The sequence below is a fragment of the Pseudophryne corroboree genome, chromosome 3 (assembly GCF_028390025.1).
Source record: "Pseudophryne corroboree isolate aPseCor3 chromosome 3, aPseCor3.hap2, whole genome shotgun sequence".
Lineage (NCBI taxonomy): Eukaryota > Metazoa > Chordata > Amphibia > Anura > Myobatrachidae > Pseudophryne > Pseudophryne corroboree.
Genome location: NC_086446.1, coordinates 637390051 through 637411926, shown reverse-complemented (window position 1 = coordinate 637411926; position 21876 = coordinate 637390051). Strand labels below are relative to the sequence as shown.

The 21876-nt window shown below is 42.1% G+C and overlaps 1 protein-coding gene across 2 annotated transcripts in view; it reads left to right on the top strand.

Moving 5' to 3' along the window:
* The window catches only part of PCDH15 (protocadherin related 15), a 2278876-nt gene that overhangs the window by 550888 nt on the left and 1706112 nt on the right, over positions 1 to 21876 (top strand). The gene's annotated exons all lie outside the window — the stretch shown is intronic.

The window sequence follows — 21876 nt, the reverse complement described above, 5'->3', positions numbered from 1 at the left end:
GCCCAATTCAGACCTGATCGCTGTTGTGTGAATTCGCACAGTGGATGATTATTGAATGATGCGCATGCATATGTACTGCAATGCGTAGGCACGATGCCAAATAGCGACAGAATGGTGCTAAAATTTTGTTTGCTAGGCATACGTAAGGTGATTTACAGGAAGCGGATGTGTAGGGGTGGTAACTGGACATTTTCCAGTGTCTGGAAAAACGCAGGAGTTCCCAAGTGTTTTCTGGGAGGGTGTGTGATGTCAGTACTGGCCCCGATCAGCCTGTTTCTATTGCACTGTAGCAGGAAGTCTTGGGCTGCGCACAGACTGCACAGTATGGAAAAATCATTAGATGGTGAGTGAGTTGCGAACGGATTTGCAGATGTTTTCACATGGCGTATTCATGCATTCACACACTTGCACAGAGCAGATTTTCTTGGTTGCAATGATATGATCCCAGCCCACTGCAAATTTGCAACACAGCGATCAGGTCTGATTCGTGCCCAATGTCAGGGAATATCACAGACTGCACACAGGAGCTTGAATAAACCTCAGGCACACAAATAGCTAACAACTGGTCTGAGAACACTGCTGCAATCTGGAATTTGTGCACCTGTGCAATCAGCCTGGGAAGGTGCTGCAGTTTGGAAACTAGTATGCACAGCAGATTCTGTAGTCAGAGCATGAAATAAGGAATTCAGGAGCAAGGCTGAGTGAACACTAGGATACTTCAGGAAATCCTGAACCACAGGACAGAAGACTGAGGTAAGACAGAGGATTGGTTACTACAACATATGAGAATCTAGTCAGGATCGTGACAGGAGTGTTAAGATTATGGCTGTTGTTGTGGACTAATTTCTTAACCGAGTTAGAAAATAGATACTGCATTGTAGACAGTATATAGTAGTACAGTGCATAATTTTGCTGACCACCAGTATATAATATATAGGAGTACGGTACAGAAGGCCACTGCTGTACCTACCTCTGTGTCGTCAAGTATACTATCCATCCATACCTGTGGTGCATTTCAGTTTTGCACAGTTTGCTGACCACCAGTATATAATATATAGCAGTACGGTACAGTAGGCCACTGCTGTACCTACCTCTGTGTCGTCAAGTATACTATCCATCCATACCTGTGGTGCATTTCAGTTTTGCACAGTTTGCTGACCACCAGTATATAATATATAGCATAACGGTACAGTAAGCCACTGCTGTACCTACCTCTGTGTCGTCAAGTATACTATCCATCCATACCTGTGGTGCATTTCAGTTGTGCGCAGTATATATAGTAGCAGGCCATTGCTATTGATACTGGCATATAATTCCACACATTAAAAAATGGAGAACAAAAATGTGGAGGTTTAAATAGGGAAAGATCAAGATCCACTTCCACCTCGTGCTGAAGCTGCTGCCACTAGTCATGGCGGAGATGATGAAATGCCATCAACGTCGTCTGCCAAGGCCGATGCCCAATGTCATAGTAGAGAGCATGTAAAATCCAAAAAACAAAAGTTCAGTAAAATGACCCAAAAATCAAAATTGAAAGCGTCTGATGAGAAGCGTAAACTTGCCAATATGCCATTTACGATACGGAGTGGCAAGGAACGGCTGAGGCCCTGGCCTATGTTCATGGCTAGTGGTTCAGATTCACATGAGGATGGAAGCACTCATCCTCTCGCTAGAAAAATGAAAAGACTTAAGCTGGCAAAAGCACAGCAAAGAACTGTGCGTTCTTCTAAATCACAAATCCCCAAGGAGAGTCCAATTGTGTCGGTTGCGATGCCTGACCTTCCCAACACTGGACAGGAAGAGCTTGCGCCTTCCACCATCTGCACGCCCCCTGCAAGTGCTGGAAGGAGCACCCGCAGTCCAGTTCCTGATAGTCAAATTGAAGATGTCACTGTTGAAGTACACCAGGATGAGGATATGGGTGTTGCTGGTGCTGGGGAGGAAATTGACAAGGAGGATTCTGACGGTGAGGTGGTTTGTTTAAGTCAGGCACCCGGGGAGACACCTGTTGTCCGTGGGGCGAATATGGCCATTGACATGCCTGGTCAAAATACAAAAAAAAAAATCAGCTCTTCGGTGTGGAATTATTGCAACACAAATGCGGACAACAGGTGTCAAGCCGTGTGTTGCCTTTGTCAAGCTGTAATAAGTAGGGTTAAGGACGTTAACCACCTAGGAACATTCTCCCTTATACGTCACCTGGACCGCATTCATCAGAAGTCAGTGACAAGTTCAAAAACTTTGGGTGACAGCGGAAGGAGTCCACTAACAACTAAATCCCTTCCTCTTGTAACCAAGCTCCTGCAAACCACACCACCAACTCCCTCAGTGTCAATTTCCTCCTTACACAGGAAAGCCAATAGTCCTGCAGGCCATGTCACTGGCAAGTCTGACGAGTCCTCTCCTGCCTGGGATTCCTCCGATGCATCCTTGAGTGTAACGCCTACTGCTGCTGGCGCTGCTGTTGTTGCTGCTGGGAGTCGATCGTCATCCCAGAGGGGAAGTCGGAAGACCACTTGTACTACTTACAGTAAGCAATTGACTGTCCAACAGTCCTTTGCGAGGAAGATGAAATATCACAGCTTTCATACTGCTGCAAAGCGGATAACTCAGGCCTTGGCAGCCTGGGCGGTGAGAAACGTGGTTCCGGTATCCACCGTTAATTCAGAGGCAACTAGAGACTTGATTGAGGTACTGTGTCCCCGGTACCAAATACCATCTAGGTTCCATTTCTCTAGGCAGGCGATACCGAAAATATACACAGACCTCAGAAAAAGAGTCACCAGTGTCCTAAAAAATGCAGTTGTGCCCAATGTCCACTTAACCACGGACATGTGGACAAGTGGAGCAGGGCAGACTCAGGACTATATGACTGTGACAGCCCACTGGGTAGATGTATTGCCTCCCGCAGCAAGAACAGCTGCGGCGGCACCAGTAGCAGCATCTCGCAAACGCCAACTCGTTCCTAGGCAGGCTACGCTTTGTATCACCGCTTTCCATAAGAGGCACACAGCTGACAACCTCTTACGGAAACTGAGGAACATCATCCTAGAATGGCTTACCCCAATTGGACTCTCCTGGGGATTTGTGACATCGGACAACGCCACCAATATTGTGCGTGCATTACATGTGGGCAAATTCCAGCACGTCCCATGTTTTGCACATACATTGAATTTGGTGGTGCAGAATTATTTAAAAAACGACAGGGGCGTGCAAGAGATGCTGTCGTGGCCCGAAGAATTGCGGGCCACTTTCGGCATTCAGCCACTGCGTGCTGAAGACTGGAGCACCACCAAACATTCCTGAACCTGCCCTGCCATCATCTGAAGCAAGAGGTGGTAACGAGGTGGAATTCAACCCTCTATATGCTTCAGAGGATGGAGGAGCAGCAAAAGGCCATTCAAGCCTATACATCTGCCCACGATATAGGCAAAGGAGGGGGAATGCACCTGACTCAAGCGCAGTGGAGAATGATTTCAATGTTGTGCAAGGTTCTGCAACCCTTTGAACTTGCCACACGTGAAGTCAGTTCAGACACTGCCAGCCTGAGTCAGGTCATTCCCCTCATCAGGCTTTTGCAGAAGAAGCTGGAGACATTAAAGGAGGAGCTAAAACAGAGCGATTCCGCTAGGCATGTGGGACTTGTGGATGGAGCCCTTAATTCGCTTAACCAGGATTCACGGGTGGTCAATCTGTTGAAATCAGAGCACTACATTTTGGCCACCGTGCTCGATCCTAGATTAAAAACCGACGTTGTATCTCTTTCCGGCAGACACAAGTCTGCAGAGGTTCAAAGACCTGCTGGTGAGAAAATTGTCAAGTCAAGCGGAACGTGACCCGTCAACATCTCCTCCTTCACATTCTCCCGCAACTGGGGCTGCGAGGAAAAGGCTAAGAATTCTGAGCCCACCCACTGGCGGTGATGCAGGGCAGTCTGGAGCGAGTGCTGACATCTGGTCCAGACTGAAGGACCTGCCAACGATTACTGACATGTCATCTACTGTCACTGCATATGATTCTCTCACCATTGAAAGAATGGTGGAGGATTATATGAGTGACCGCATCCAAGTAGGCACGTCAGACAGTCCGTACGTATACTGGCAGGAAAAAGAGGCAATTTGGAGGCCCTTGCACAAACTGGCTTTATTCTACCTAAGTTGCCCTCCCTCCAGTGTGAACTCCGAAAGAGTGTTTAGTGCAGCCGCTCACCTTGTCAGCAATCGGCGTACGAGGTTACTTCCAGAAAATGTGGAGAAGATGATGTTCATCAAAATGAATTAGAATCAATTCCTCCGTGGAGACATTCACCAGCAGCAATTGCCTCCAGGAAGTACACAGGGACCTGAGATGGTGGATTCCAGTGGGGGATGTACACAGTGAAAGGGGTGAGGAATCGGAGGATGATGATGAGGTGGACATCTTGCCTCTGTAGAGCCAGTTTGTGCAAGGAGAGATTGATTGCTTCTTTTTTTGGTGGGGGCCCAAACCAACCAGTCATTTCAGTCACAGTCGTGTGGCAGACCCTGTCGCTGAAATGATGGGTTCGTTAAAGTGTGCATGTCCTGTTTATACAACATAAGGGTGGGTGGGAGGGCCCAAGGACAATTCCATCTTGCACCTCTTTTTTTCTTTCATTTTTCTTTGCATCATGTGCTATTTGGGGACTATTTTATTGAAGTGCCATCCTGCCTGACACTGCAGCGCCACTCCTAGATGGGCCAGGTGTTTGTGTCGGCCACTTGTGTCGCTTAGCTTAGCCATCCAGCGACCTCGGTGCAAGTTTTAGGACTAAAAATAATATTGTGAGGTGTGAGGTGTTCAGAAAAGACTAAAAATGAGTGTAAATTATGGTTATTGAGGTTAATAATACTATGGGATCAAAATGACCCCCAAATTCTATGATTTAAGCTGTTTTTGAGGGTTTTTTGTAAAAAAACACCCAAATCCGACAAAAAAATTTCAGGGAGGTTTTTGCCAAAACCCGTCCAAATCCAAAACATGGCCGCGGAACCGAATCCAAATCCAAAACACAAAACCCGAAAAATGTTCGGTGCACATCACTAATGAGTACACATCTGTATCCCATATTTTGTACAAGATTTTGAACAAGATGTATTCTTCATCAAACCCAGACATCTCTCATCCTGACCCTCTGCTATATACTCACTATCTACTCCATCTATGTCACCCCTGTCTATCTGCCCCTCCCCTTGAGAATGTAAACCTTGTATGTAGGGCTCTCATCCCTCATGTGCTTTTCCCTCTCAGACTATATTCTACTCTATACTCCCTGCAATGGCACCTAACCCTCGCTTTCTGCCACCCTGATGTTACAGTGCCTTGCTAAAGTATTCGCCCCCTTTGCATTTTTCATGTTTTGTTGCCCCACAACCTGGAATTAAAAAGGATTGTTTGAAGGTTTGCATAATTTCATTCACAGAATATGCCTACAACTTTGAAGATTTTTTTTATTTATTCTGAAGCAAACAACAAATAGGACAAAATAACAGAAAACTTTAGCGTGCATAACTATTCACCCCCCCCCCCCCTAAAGTCAGTACTTTGTAGACAATTTTTTTTTGTGGCAATTACAGCTGTACTGTACGTCACTTTGGAGAAGTCTCTGAACTTGCCACATCTTGCCACTGGGATTTTTGCCCATTCCTCAAGGCAAAACTGCTCCAGCTCCTTCATGTTGGATGGTTTCGTCTTGTGAACAGCAATCTTCAAGTCTGACCACAGATTCTCAATTGGATTGAGATTTGGGCTTTGACTAGGACATTCCAACACATTTAAATGTTTCTCCTTAAACCACTCGAGTATTGCTTTAGCAGTATGCTTCGGGTCATTGTCCTGCTGGAAGGTGAACCTCCGTCCCAGTCTCAAATCAGAGGCAGACTGAAACAGGTTTTGCTCAAGAATATCTCTGTATTTAGCACCATCCATATTTCCCTCAAATTTAAACAGTTTACCAGTCCCTGCTGCAGAAAAACATCCCCACAGCATGATGCTGACACCACCATGTTTCACTGTGGGGATGGTGTTCTTGGGGTGATGAGATGTGTTGGGTTTGTGCCAGACATAGCTTTTTCCTTGGTGGCCATAAAGTTACATTTTAGTCTCATCTGACCAAAGTACCTTCCTCCATACATCTGGGGAGTTATCCACATGCCTTTTGGCAAACTCAAAACTTTATTTTTAACACTAAGTAGTGGCTTTTTTCTGGCCACTCTTCCATAAAGCCCAGCTCTATGGAATGTACGGATTATTGTGGTCACATGCGCGGATACACCAGTCTCTGCTATGGAACTCTGCAGCTCCTTCAGGGTTACTTTTGGTCTCTGTGCTGCATCTCTGATTAATGCCCTCCTTGCCCAGTTTGTGAATTTTGGTGGCTGGCCCTCTCTTGGCAGATTTGTTGTGGTACCTTGTTCTTTCCATTTGAAGATGATGAATTTGATAGTGCTTTGGGGGATCATCAAATATTTGAATATTTTTTTACAACCCAACCCTGACTTGTACTTCTCAACAACTTTGTCACTGACTTGTTTGGAGAGCTACTTGGTCTTCATGGTGTGATGCCTCTTGCTTAGTGGTGATGCAGCCTCTGGGGCCTTTCAGAAAAGGTGTGTTTATACTGACAGATCATGTGACACTTGGATTGCATACAGGTGGACTTCATGTCACTAATTATGTGACTTCTGAAGGCAATTGGTTGAACCAGAACTTTTGAAGGGCTTCATAGCAAAGGGGGTGAATACATATGCACATGGCAATTTTCTAATTTTTACTTATTAAAAAATATTTTTTATATCAATTTTTCTCATTTCACTTCACCAATTTAGACTATTTTGTGCAGATCCATTACATAAAATTCAGATTAAAAAATTATTAAATTACAGGTTGTAATGTAACAAAATAGGTAAAAAGCCAATGGGGTGAATACTTTAGCAAGGCACTGTATTTCATTGACCTGTCCCCTGATGCAACAATGTTTATATACCATGTACTTTTCCTACATTATGTTGTACTGTAAGTCTTTGTTTTCTTATTTTGCTAATTTGTTTTTGTTCTTTGTTAGGTGCTGCAGAACACTTGTAGTGCCATATAAATAAACAATAATAATACTTATTATAATTATAGTGGGCCGTATACTAGCTTGTGTTATCCTTTAGCCAAGCAGTACTTTCAGAAGGGTCAAGCAACCCAGCAGCGTTAAGGCCCATACACACTAGACGAGAAAATAAAAGATTTCACTCAGAAGGGCTATTCTGAGCGAGATCTTTTACAATATCGTCTAGTGTGTACATCCAATGTCATTAACAATGTGCGACCCCGCGCATTGTTAACAACCCCCTCCCTCGTCTGAACATGTACAGACAAGAGAGGTCCTCGTTAATGACAGCCATGCTGCAGCTGCAGCATGTGCATCGTTCCCCTCGCTGTTGCTCCCTTCCCCGCTGGCATTGGCAAGTGTGCATGCACTTGCCAATGTTGGCACCCCACCGGATCCCCGCAGCTGTAAATATCGGCATTGGTGGGGGGGTTTTAGTGTGTATGTGGCTTTAGATTAGTGCTGCTATCTGATACTCTGAAGCTGAGCAATATGAGAATTACTGCAACGTGCCCAAAACTTTATCGTTTCTGATTTTAAAGCCTAAATAAGATACTGAGATTAGAAGTACTGCATTTGCATTCCTTGCTTCATACTTTACAGTATTTTGTAGCAGTTTGTGTGGAACCAGCAATCTAACCCTATACAAACCTGTGCTTTCAGTTTCAATAAGTTTCCACTTCTCAATTAAATAAAATAAAGTAAAAAAGAAATTTATATTATACAGAAGATTTTTTTCCAGTCCAATCAAGTGCATCACATGGAGAGTTAAAGATTGCTCTTAATGTGTTTCTCCGGTTATCTGAACATCACAATGTAGCTTTATTTTAGTTGTTGAACAGTGGGAGGTATACATACCTCATTACATTTTTGGAGGCACAGTGAGTATTAAATAGCACATCCAGTTGAAGATCAGTGGGAAGCAACAGTATAAATAAAAATCGCTGCTTGTCTACTACTAATAGGCTTAAGGAAGCGCCTTTTCTTTTTATTGAGCCGTATACTAATCTTCAGAGTAATCTTGTCATTTAATTGGTATATCGATCCTTGGGACCCGCAGTCACACATCCCTTTATATTCATTTAAAAGAACATTGAAGCACTTATTCCATAGTGCCATATTGTTTAAATGTACTCTTTTTTTTTTACATGCCATACATTTTTAATATGACAGTGACAGAAATGGAAATAAAAATTCTTCTCATTCCATTACACATGAAGTGGGAAACGAACTACAAATTCCCTTACAGTGTGCTAGTGGGGTTATTCAGAAATAGATGCAGATCTTGCTTTCACAGCAGGATCTACGTCCATCTGCTTGCATGCTGGAGGCAGCCCATCATATGTGTGGTGGCAACCGGTCCAGCACAATTTTTTTTATCGGCGTGGCTGCATGTAATGTCATGCAGCCACCGCGAAAATGCTCCAGACACACCTCCATTTTACCTGCCACACCCCGACAATGCCATGTTGGCCATCACTGTCAATCACCTTGCAGCCGCATCCTTTTATCCTTCCAGGATGCAGCTGTAAAGTGCAGGATCATGCCTTGTGGCCGTTGCGCATGCGCAGACCCTTTGAATGCAGCTGCTGCATACAGATGCACGCCTACATTCAGGTCTTAGTAGAACCCACGGTAATTACAGTAGGATTAATATTTTTGTTGCAAAGGAATTGGTATAAAGTCACAGATTAAGCATAAGTATACATGGCATACGGCATGGAGTGGGTCTCTTGTATCAGACCTCTGTCTTACAGTAAGTAAGTATTAAGCGTTAATATTTTTGTTGCATGGGAATTGGTAGAATGTTCAAATTAAAATGTATATTTTAAGAAAGTCACATGTCACAAAAACCATGACATGCCAAATTGCGTTATTTGGTGAATTTGAGCATACTGTAGGTCATACTTGCCTACTCTTCTAGAATGGCCTGGAGTCTCCTGACAATCGGGCAGTCCTCCCGGCTTCCCACAAGTATGGGCAAGTCTCCTGATTTCAGACTCTACCCCCTGCCCAGCCGCCACTTAGTACAGTGGATGGTCCGGGTGGCCAATAATACAATTCTTGCTGAATCTCTTCATTGTAGACATGCCCCCTGCTGTATAATGCCAATCTCAGCACTGTATAGCAAGGGACATAGCTATGATGACGATATTGTGGTCATTACACCCCCTGTACCACCTCCTTGTACTGACATGCCTCCACTCCGCCCCATGTGATACGTCACACTCCCACACCACCCACCCCCAGCTGAGCCAACTAGAGCAGCCATGAAGTTGACAACTATAGCATAGGTGTATATGAACACAAACAGTAAATGGAGGTGGCTACAAAGCCAAGCACCTAGATATCCTATTACTTGTGTGGTATACTATACGTCACTGCGCAGCTCATTTAACACAATCCGCATATGAAATGCAGTTGTGACCCGATATTGTGGCAGCTTTTGTAATGCAACATAGTTAAATATTGTAAGAATTGTCAAATGACAAAACATTGGTATAGCATATATTTCTGAATCAGGCCCCCTGTCCAACTGATGAACAAGGGAAGAATCTGCTAACGCCATATGAATTATATTTTGCAATTTACTACTGGTAAATCTTACCTGATCACATTTTCCATTATACAATAGGTATGGGAATGTGATCAGGAATCTTAATTTTAGGTCATGAATGTGATTTTTGCAAAATCCTTTCCAAGAGCCTTTTGATACATTTAAATGATCTCCTACATATTATCCCAGATCTGTGACTCTGTGACTCAGTGTATAATGTTGGGTGGAGTCACAATGCTGGGCGGAGCCAGAGTCACAGATCTGGGCTAATATATCCATGGGTGCTCCCGGGCCTGAGCACCCACGGGCAATGAGGAGCACCCACGGAACCAGCCACCCAGTAACGCTAGCTGCCACAGCCCCCACAGTAGTTTGATACATGCTGGGGGCTGTGTAAATGCTTCTGTACATAGCCGTGTTAAAAGAACCACCAAAAATGTATGCCGCCAAGGAGGAGACAGTCGCTAGAGGTCACATTTGACCTCTAGTGCCTGTCTCCTTGGCAGCGGCCGGTTTAAGGTTTTTGTTTTTACACTGCAATGTATGGAAGCGCTTCCACAGCCACCAGTGCATCGCAATTCATTAAGGGGGCTGTGAAGGCTAGCAGTATAATTAATTATGCCCGCACCCACCCTCCCATACTTACTGGGGCTGGGAACGGACATTTAACCCCTGGCAATGCACATGTAACCCCTGACAATGGACATTTAACCCCTGGCAATGTGCATGAAACCCCTGACAATGGACATTAAATCCCCAGCAACACACATGAAACCCCTGGCAACAGACATGAAACCCCTGGCAACAGACATTAAACCCCTGGCAATGGGCATTTAACCCCTGGCAATGGACATTTAACCCTTGGCAAGACATTTAACCCCTGGCAATGGACATTTAACCCCTGGCAACGGGTATTTAAACCCTGGCAATGCACATGAAACCCCTGGCAATGCGCATGAAACCCCTGGCAAAGGACCCCTTAAACCCCTCGCAACGGACATTAAACCACTGGCAACGTGCATGAAACCCCTGGCAATGGACATTAAATCCCTGGCAACGCGCAAGAAAACCCTGGCAACGCACATGAAACACCTGGCAACGCACATGAAACACCTGGCAATATGCATGAAACCCCTGGCAACGTGCATGAAACCCATGGCAACAGACATTAAACCCCTGGCAATGTGCATGAAACCCCTGGCAATAGACATTAAACCCCTGGCAATGTGCAGGAGACCCCTGACAATGTGCATGAAACCCCTGCCAACGTGCTGGAGACCCCTGGCAATGAGCATGAGACCTCTGAAAACAGGCAGGTAATTTAAAAGTAATTAGAAGCCTTAATGTGTGGCATCATTTGTAAGGGGCATTATTGTGTGTGGGGCATAAAATGGTGCTGGGAACCCCTACACCACCTGCCCCTACCCCACCTGCAGCACCTCCAGAACTGTTCCTCCATCCGGAACAGCCCCACACCTGCCCCTCCACCACCCACAGCATCACCGCCCCTCCCCGACTCACAGCCCATCTGGACCCCCCCATCTGAGGCCCCCACTCCCCCACCCCCTCCCCATTGCAAGGGGCTATGCCCCCTTCACCATTGGACGCCTTTTCATCCTGCAATATTTAACCACTAACAAAACTAGGAATGCATGTAATACTCCATATAATGCAAATATTGAATGCCAGAATGGCGTGTAGGGATAAGGGGGCATAGCCCCTTGTGACGGTGTGAAGAGCGCCCATAGGGCGTAATGAGTCACCTAGTGCTAATATAATGTGAAAGGAATGTGAAAGCGTTCATTTTCACATTGCTTTAGTAATATATAATATTGATAAATACTGCTTCTAATGCTATATTTTGTTCTTCCTATTGGCTAGGGAGTTCTAGCTACACTAATTATATTTTGTAACTCTGAATGAAAGTCAAACCTCCATTTTCACATGTCTAATACTGTACCTCTATTTCATGGATTTAAAATATTTTTTCATAATTCCATTCTTTTCTTTTTCCTCTTAGAGGTCCTTATCTATGATTTTAAACTGCCTTTACAATAATTTATTTAGATTGAGTCATGCAGTACTATACAGCAGTGCTACATTAAGGTGATGGGAGCCCAGGGCAACCAAGTTGGTTGGGGCCCTCACCACTAAAATTGCTGACAAATCGCCTGCCCCCATCCACAATCCCCGTACAACACACAGGGCTGTCTTTTTGTATGGCAATTGCCCAATGGCCCCTGGAGTATATGAGCCCTAGGCTGAGAGATGAGGGTCACCTTTTTTCAGGGGTACAAGATTTTTGAAAATCATCACTGGGGAACTGGAGATCTCTGATTTCAGAACAGTAGTCCCCATCTTAGACTGTTAATTGATATTCCCAGCCAGATATCTCGGGTTCTGTCTGACTTTAGAGTTTTTCTGAGTGTATAATTCAAAAAGCTGGGACTCTCCCCTTTCGGTGAACATTGGCAGCTTGTCTCTACTATTCCCAGAACAAGAGATATCAGCCTTTCAGCAGCTGGTCCCTGCTCCAGCATCATATGCCTGGTATGCAGTTTTATATTTTCATTAGTGGATTGCTCTGGCTCCTAAAATCTGATCCCAAAGTCTCCAGTACCTCCTGATAGTTTGGATAGTTTTTTTTCCATTGAAAGCTAAAAAATCTATTTCCAGGAACTGAAGATATCTGAATTCAAGAAAAGCAGCCCTCCCACCTAAAAATGTTGACTATTCTGCCCACTCCACTATCCACTTCTCCCCTGCCTATAAAACACCCCCTACCACCCCTGAAATAATGTACCATGGCCCCTTCATTCAGCCTAATGTCCCCTTCTACAGTTTAGTGATCTCCTTCCCACCCTATCTCCCACCACCTGGGCATGAAAGGAGTAATTAGTAGAAATGACTGCTCCAGGTCCTACATGCTGAGTGGAAGATACAGCATAACACCTCCTACTGCCCGTGGGACATCAAAGCTGCCGCTGATAGCAGCCAACACCTCTACCGCTGGAGGATGGGTAGGGGCCCCAGTGCATTGCTTTGCCCAGGGGCCTACATTGCTGTTAAGATGGCCATGGCCCTTCTTCTGCTGGTGCTTGGAGATTACATCATTTCCAAGCATAGGTGAGACAGCTTTCCATAGACTTTTAGCAAGATCCAGTTCACCCGTTTACACCACTGGCTACCTGTGTCCGACCCTGGTAGCTACTTGGGCTGGATTCCCAAGTAACTTTTTTAAGGACCAGGTGATTTTTCAAGGACCCTTTTCCACTAAGCTGCAAGCTGGGTAGACCTGGCAATGACCTTGTTTATTGCAGCAGTGGAAAAGTGGTATTACTTAGGCAGTACAGGTAGTCGTGGCCACCCTTGCTTTCCCTGGCACCTTGCTGAGTGTACCTACTAGCTGGACTTGGTGACTGCAGTGCAGCCTGCTGGAGGCAGTGTCATTTGGTGTAACTCACAAGCTCTGCAGCGGCCCATGGGAGGAGTTGCTGCAGCTGGGTAGCTAGGAATTTTTACATTTAAAAATTTGATGTTGTAACTGATAATGTGACAGTGACTGGAGGGCATATTCACCAATTTTGTTTTTACTAAAATAATGTGAAAAAGGGAGTTTTCACACCCTTTTCACATTATTTTAGTATCACCTGAATGCACTCATGGGCAATTGGAGAAGTCACAAAATTATCCTCCAAGCCCTTTAATTCACATTTATTTAGTAACCAGATTGCATTTTCTATACTTGTAATGGGAAATGTGATCTGCGTAAATTTACTAAAATTAAATTGTAAAACAATACCGGATGGAGCCCTGTGATAAAAACTCTAGCATTAACTACTTAACTGGCATGGTCAGATCACATGTCACCATGCCACGCCACTGTGACCCACAGTTTTTCTCAAGATCTGTTCTGCAGATGTGCATAATATAATATTTAAATATTTAAAAAAATGCTTTTTAACTGTATTAAATGTTAAAAAAAAGTTTAATGAATGGTTTTGAAGGGAAAAATCATCAGTTAAGTGGTTAATAGGGTTTACCTCCAGATCCCCTATTCCTGTACAGCCCTATTTGCCTTCTGGCAGTGAAGGCTGGGCTCAGATCTAGTCTCTGTGATCAGCCACGTGTGTCTGATAGACCACAGTCTGATAACGGTATGATAAGAAGTTAGATCAAAAAATAAAAGTAATACTTATCTGCACCCAGGGAGCAGTGATCTGGTGAGGGTAGCTGGTCACCTGAACACTGTGCTCCTGCTGTGTCCCCTGCTGTCACCCGCTCAGGGTATTTTTCACGAAAAATGCCCTGAGAATTGCAGTAAGAGGATTCGCAGTGACAGAGCTTTCTCACAAGCTCTGTCCCTGTATGCAATATTTAATACATTATTCCCATGTATTCAAATATTATCACATGCAGATTTTGGTGAATTTACATTGGTAATTATAAAAAGATTATGTGTTTACTGTTTGTATTTAAAACGGCATACAACTACTGCTAGTGTGACTCATGAGCAATACAGAAACCTCTGCAGACTTACTCTGGAGTCTGAAAGCTAAAAATACTGATATGGAAAATAATAATTATTTTTTCTGCAAATCTGACTCAAGTAGGTATAAATGAAATTGGGAGATACTATGTGCCTAAAAAAATGTTTATCCTTGTATGACTCCGTTATAGCCGAGTGAAAGTACTCCATGCTGTGCTTGATTATCTGTGCATATGTAGCCTCAGTGCTACAGTATGTCAAGAAAATAGCTATTAATTTAATACTATTAAATGTTAATGTGCAATAAGACCAATACAATTGTACACTGTGCTGGAAGATATTCAAGGTTTTTTTTTCAGTATTATTGTATTTTTCTTTTAATAATTTTACGAGGAGTTATATAAGGCTTTTGCCTATAGCATTGCTGATGTAGACTAGCGTCATCTTGTGGGTTTTCATTTATGTGTAGTTGGTTAGTTGAGATACATACAGTGGGATATGTTTGGTGTCCCGGCTGAGGGGATCTTGGCGGTCACGTGACCGAAGCTGGAATCCCGACACTGATGAGTACTTAAGAACATCGACCACCGAGATTCCGCAGGTAAGTATCTGGAAGCCTGTAAGGGTTAGGGCCGGAGGGGGTGGTTTTCTTAGGATTAAGCAATTGGCGAGGGGGGTTAGGGTTAGGCACTAGGGGGGGGGGGGGTTGTTGCCGACACCCCTCTGAAATTTAGCTGTAGCTGCCATCCCACTAGATTTAGCCCTAGCCGCCAACTAAGTAAGGCTTGGGTTAGGGTAGAGACATTTTTTACTGCCCCCCTATAACTGTGTGCATTCTAAGATTCATGTGACCACTGGTATCCCAAACACAAAAATTACATATCACACCAAGTACAACAGACACTTAGCCCTTTACATACACAAAGTGATGGTAGTGGAGTGTGCATTCCACCCAGAGGTAGTGACACAGTTGCATATATATATATGTGTGTGTGTGTGTGTGTATATATATATATATATATATATATATACAGATGTGGCTGCCATCAGCTTTGCTGCGAGATGCGGCAATCACAAGTTGTTTACCACAACTAGCACAGCAGCTGTGCGCATGCACTGAATATGCACTCACAATCCATTGGGTTTCATGGGTGCATACGCAGACCGGTCACAGTGTGTCTATGTCTCTCTCAGGAAACAATCAGAGGTATGTCTTAGGCTTATGGTGCATGTTGAGGTAGGCTTACCATACTATCCATTTAAACCAGACACTTGGGGGTTACTTTACTAAAGTTTCTAAAAATGAAAAGTGGTGCTTACATACCTCCCAACTGTCCCGATTTTAGTGGGACATTCCTATTTTCCTGGGGTTGTCCCACTGTCGCAACTGTGGGTCACAGTGCCTTGTGCGAGTGTGGGGAGGTGCAGTTGGATGTCCCTCTCTCCTCTGCTGCTCTATTCCACTATGGATGGCAATGCCCTGCTGTACAAGGTGAGCAGGGCTGTGTTGAGGGATGCATGGGCAGTACACGGTAGACAGGACTGTGTGGAGGGACACATGGGCAGTACAGGGTTGGCAGGGCTGTGTGGAGGGACATATGGACAGTACAGGGTGGGCTGTGTGGAGGGACAGATGGGCAACTCCTGCTTTGTTCCATCCTGTATTCCTCCTTTTTTACTTGTGGGTGCATATTGCTGAGCGCCCCTCGCCGCTGGCCACTGCATAGACAGCTCCTCCCTCCTTTCTCTCCTTCCCAGCAGTAGTTTCTGGTAGTGGGTGCTTCTGGGACTGTCACATGCATCCTGTGCTGCCCCTGCAGCGGTATGCCTGTCCCTTAGTTCACCCCTGTCACCAGGCCTGCTATCAAACAATACATCCTCACCATCTAACCCCTATTCACATTGTCCACTCACACTCTGATTCTCACACACACACTAGGGATGGCAATTGGTGAAGTTATCATCGATTATTACCATCAATTGCATCATAGCAAGCAGCCATCTACAGCAATAAAATATACAATGGATGACACTGATGTGTTTCCTGACTGATGGCCATCCTTGTTCTTTGAATGACTGGCCTGTGGGACAATCAGAAGTTGAGGGCGGGGCTTTGCAGCTTGCTTGCAGACAAAAAAACGGTAATGCTGTGCCATCGATGGGGGAGAACCATCAGCATTTGACATCGGCCTTAACCCATGTAGTAGTTTTAAACAAAAAATATATATAAAAAAGTTATTATTATTATTATTAAAATTCATTTTTTGGGGAGAAAAAAATATTTGCAGTGAAATGAAAGACTAGAACTGCAAACCTCTAGCTACATAGGCAGTGACCTTACCACTAAGCCACAAGGCCTGTTTACATACAGTATGTGACTGGCTGCTGCATGGTCAAGTCTTTTGTGCTGCTGTGCCCTTATCATGAGTAATGGTCTGAGGGAGGAGGCTAAAAGAGGTCTGGAATGCTATCTTGGCAACAGTTTTACAGCAAAATGTGCATGAAATAAACCCAGGCAGTTTTCCTCTAAATGAGAGGTCTGATTTCCCTCTGGTAGTTCACAAACTATGTGGGATTTTACTAACACCCCACTCCCACCCCATGTATTTCAGCCATTAGGGTCAGGGGGGAAAGAAAAAATCAGAGGGAGAGAGACACTGGGAGACTTAGTTGTCTCTCTGTGGAAAAAGTTAAATATCTACAAATGAATTACTCCTAATTCCTGTGTGTTGAGTCAAGCAATGGGTCGAAATGGAAAAAGAGATGAGAGCAGAAGCAAATTGACTATTGGTATATTTGTATGAAATAAATGGTTTACAAGAAAATTATATTATTAAATTATAGAAATCTATTCTTTAATTAAATTAAAAAAAATGACACACAGGTACTTGGATTTGAACTCCAAGCAGCTACTGTACTATGATATGCAGTGACTTTACCAATATACCACAATATTGCACATAGTAAAAATGAAGTGAAAGTGACTATTTTACACAGCTGCAGTATGTTCTGAAAATGCCACCTGCTGTCTGAAAAGCAGTGCTGCACTGTATTTCAGCCTCTTCATACATGGCTTTACATGGCAGAGATTATTTTGTGCAATGAATGGTAGGTCATGGCAGAATTTTCAGTAAGGTGTATGTGGACACATCTGTACAAGCAGGGATATCTTGACCCTATATATCTTGTCTGCTCACTGCCCCTCTTTTATCAACCATGTGTGCACTTGGGCTCTTTCTGTATGTGAATGGTTTTTTTTTTTAATGAATTGTAACTGATGTTTGTGGTGTCCTCCAAATAAATAATGATCAGCAACTATGTAGGTTTGATATAAACATCTTACTGGTAACCTCAGTATTCCCTCATTTTTTGGGCATAGACTGCAGGCATCTTTGTGCAATGCTGTGTTGCACACTCAACATCAATATATCAGGTCTTTTATGTTGCCACTTGTGGTCAGCTATGATCTGTGTAAAATCTGGTTGCCTTGTAACTGAGCTTGCTTTGTCTTATTCTGATTGTACCACACCTTTCTTAACCTTTCCACTTTGGCCTTTATCTGTCCTACAGTAGCATTTTTGTACCTCTGCTGCTGCCTGTGATCTTCCCAACCTTGTAAAGTTCTACTTGCAAACTTTACTTACACCTCTGTCTGGTTAATTGTGATATGCATTTGTCTTGCATTTGAAGTTCACTGTAGGCTTCCTTGTTTCACTAGACCTCAATGTATTTGGAAAACCAGAAGGCAAACAGAATGTTACAGCAATGCTATCAAACACTGATGACAATGATAGTGGTTATGAAGATACTAAGAAAAATGACTAGAATAACATTTTTTAATTAAAGCAGTTGGTATTTAAAAAACACTAGAGCAAAACCAGTTGGTACCTGACCTTATCTGAACTTATCAGTAAATTTTGATTGTGGCAATGTTTTTTTTTTAATGGCGTCTATTGCAGTGATAAGTAAAGCATCTATTACTGCAAGATACATGAAAAATACAAATAAATTGCCCAGGTAGCTGAGCAATACTGGTCCTGGAGTATGGTTTTTACTGGTTCATCAAGGCAAGCTTTCTTTGTTTAAAAATACTTTAAAGAATAAAGCATGTTTTATTTTATTATTTGAATGTATCTTACTGAGATGACAACAACATATCAAGTACTGTATAAGTGCTGCCATGAACCCCTGGCACATTTAATGCTGATGATAACACTTTTGTCCTTTGATATAAGGGACAAAATGAATATGAGCACTATTCCTGGTGATGGCAATAGGACTTTTCCCCTTTTGGTAAATCTGCCCTTGTACAAGAGTAATTATCCTTGCTTTACAGCGGCAGTAGCTGTGATAGTTAGAGGCTGGGGTATCTACTGTATGCCTTTGTTGTTCACAAACTGGCTTTTTGAACCAGGCTTTACAGCAGTAAATTGAGTACAGAAACCTGGACAGACCACTTTTAAATATCACATAAAATGCAGCATATTTTAAAGGACTTGTTTCTTTAAAAAAAAAAGTAGCTAAGTTCTTAGATAATTATACTCTTATTATTAGCAAATGAATGCTCCTCTAAGTTGCTGTTAAGAAATATTTATAAATGCTGCATTATAAAGTCCAAAATGAGGAAAAATTTAGCAACAGATGTGACTGATACAAATGAAACCTAACTCTATAAATTACATTTTTTCTTAATTGTGTTCATTTATTTTAATAGAATATGTCCTCACAGTAACAAATTGTCTGCCTATTAGTGAGTTATATCTGGAAAGGAAATGTTACAGTATGAAAAGATGAAAAAATATTGGAAAGACTGTTTCACAGTGTATTGATTGAAATAAAAGGAAATTACTATGCAAGATAGAGCTCAAGTCTTCGTTTGACATAAAATATTAGAGGAGACTTGATGCTATCATTTAGTTAATTTTCAACTTTCATGTAACTGTATTTGGCTTCATCAAGTGAAAAGATTTTATTTTACCAATAATTGAATGGATTAGAATGATGCACTGATAAAATTATGGATATTTGTTTAAGTAATCTCTTTATATTTAAATGAAATAGCAGGATGGATCACATTTTAAGACTCTTTAGCAGATTATACAATATTATTTTCAACCTATGTTAAGACAGTAATCCATTCCATTTTCCCAAACAAGAACCAACCTAGTTTTGCCTTTATAGAAAAATGCAGGTTTATACTGTATCAGCAGCAAGATCACCAAAAAATTGTCACTTTTGCAAAATCGGAGTCTATTGCATTTACTTCCATGAGGCAGTTTAAGAAATGGATGCATTTCACATGCATTTTTATTTATTTTATGGAGCTTCAAAAATCAGGCATTATAACCAAATTCATACAATAATATCAGTCCATAGAAATTGTTCTTTTATAACTGCTGTTGTTGATGTCCTTTAATATAGAATTGTTTAATACTGATAACTAGTTTTCATAACTGCTTTACCCAGATTTCCTAACTGTTTTTCACCTTTTTGTATCTCCTTGATGGACACATATATATATTCTCTATATCAAACGTATGCATTTTTTAATAGAATTGATAATAACGATCAGTACTCCAGTTGTAGCAATTAGAGCAAAGTGCACATAGCAGATAATTAGAAATAGAATGCACCTGTGATTCAATCTGGACCAATGGGAGGAACATCAATCAGGGTGGTCAGGTATATAAAGCCTTGGAAATTGAAAGTACATTACTCTTTGAGGAAGCACCTGTGTGCGAAACGCGTTAGAGAATTGCCTTTCACCCTGCCAAGTGATCAGCGACATTGTTTGGGATCAACCCTGCCGGATTGGGAGCTAAGGACAACCAACGAGACCTCCTACACACCTGCCGCTCCAGCTGAACTGCAATCAAAGGAGACGCGGCTAGCAAGGTGGAGAGTCTATTCTGAAAATTGTCCACATACAAGCGGCCCCACTCACGTTGAGGGTTAGAAACCATCCAGCACCGCTACCACCACGGAGGACGGACGGGGAGAAGGAAAGCAAACCAGCATCGCTGTGCACGGCGAGGATCTCCCCATCACGTCTGCATCCACGGACACGGTGGTAAGCGGCTCTATTTAGAAACTGTCAGTCTATGGACTTTGCAATTATATGAATGAGAACTGTGGTCCTATGCTAAAGTCTGAGTTCTAATACAACGAAGATAAGCAATATTCAATGTTGTGGAAACTGTGTCTTTAAACAGAGAACTGAGTTTTCACCTTGGAAAATCACAGTTTAAACGTTGTGGATACATAAATTATGTTGCATTTTAATCCAGGAGTGTAACTATTAATTGTCTCTGATAGATTTGAGCACTGGATGTCTAAAACAGAGAAATATCATCATTTTTATTATTATAAAATAATTTTTTAGAATGTGCCCCTAATGAGTATGCATACTTAATTTTTTATTATATTGTTGTATGAGATATAACGTTTGTACTAAAATAAACACCAGAGAAGTGAAAAACACGTGTTTTTATTCATATACGCACCTGGAGAAATAGCGCAATCAGTCACTTTTCTTTTTTCTTGTGTAGCTTCTTGATCAGTGTTTTGATCAAGTTTTAGCTGTACGTACACAGGTACAGCTGGACAAAGATTGCAGCTCTAAATTTATAAATCTCAAATTAAGAGTAAATAATACAATTAACAAATTAGCGCCTGGATCAGGGTTGTTTTTTCTGGATTAGAATGATGCACTGATAAAATTATGGATATTTGTTTAAGTAATCTCTTTATATTTAAATGAAATAGCAGGATGGATCACATTTTAAGACTCTTTAGCAGATTATACAATATTATTTTCAACCTATGTTAAGACAGTAATCCATTCCATTTTCCCAAACAAGAACCAACCTAGTTTTGCCTTTATAGAAAAATGCAGGTTTATACTGTATCAGCAGCAAGATCACCAAAAAATTTTCACTTTTGCAAAATCGGAGTCTATTGCATTTACTTCCATGAGGCAGTTTAAGAAATGGATGCATTTCACATGCATTTTTATTTATTTTATGGAGCTTCAAAAATCAGGCATTATAACCAAATTCATACAATAATATCAGTCCATAGAAATTGTTCTTTTATAACTGCTGTTGTTGATGTCCTTTAATATAGAATTGTTTAATACTGATAACTAGTTTTCATAACTGCTTTACCCAGATTTCCTAACTGTTTTTCACCTTTTTGTACATTGCAATAAAATTTTACAGGAGTGGTCTGTTTATAATCTAGAAACACTTATTGTTTCATAAAATTTATTAAAAAGGTACATACAGTATTGGTGGAAGATCTGATCTCTAAAGCAATGCATTTAGCAAATGCCAATTAGAATGGACATCCTCTTATTAAATAAGAAATACTGCTTGTAAAGTTGATTACCTAAGAAATATTTTTGTTTACTTAAAGAACTTTATAATAATAATAATAATTTTATTTATATAGAGCTCTTTCTCCAATAGGACTCAAGGTGCTTAACAGATACATAGCATAATATAGTACAGAAAATAATGAAGTACATTTTCATAAAATACAGAAGCATGAAGATACTAAAAGGGACACTATGGAAATGCTTGAGTAAACAGGAAAGTCTTGAGTCTACTTTTGAAGGATTCTATTGTTGGGGCCTCTCGCACTGTGCGGGGAAGTGAGTTCCATAGAGTTGGAGCCGCATGACTAAAAGCTCGACCCCCAGATGAATTACGGTAG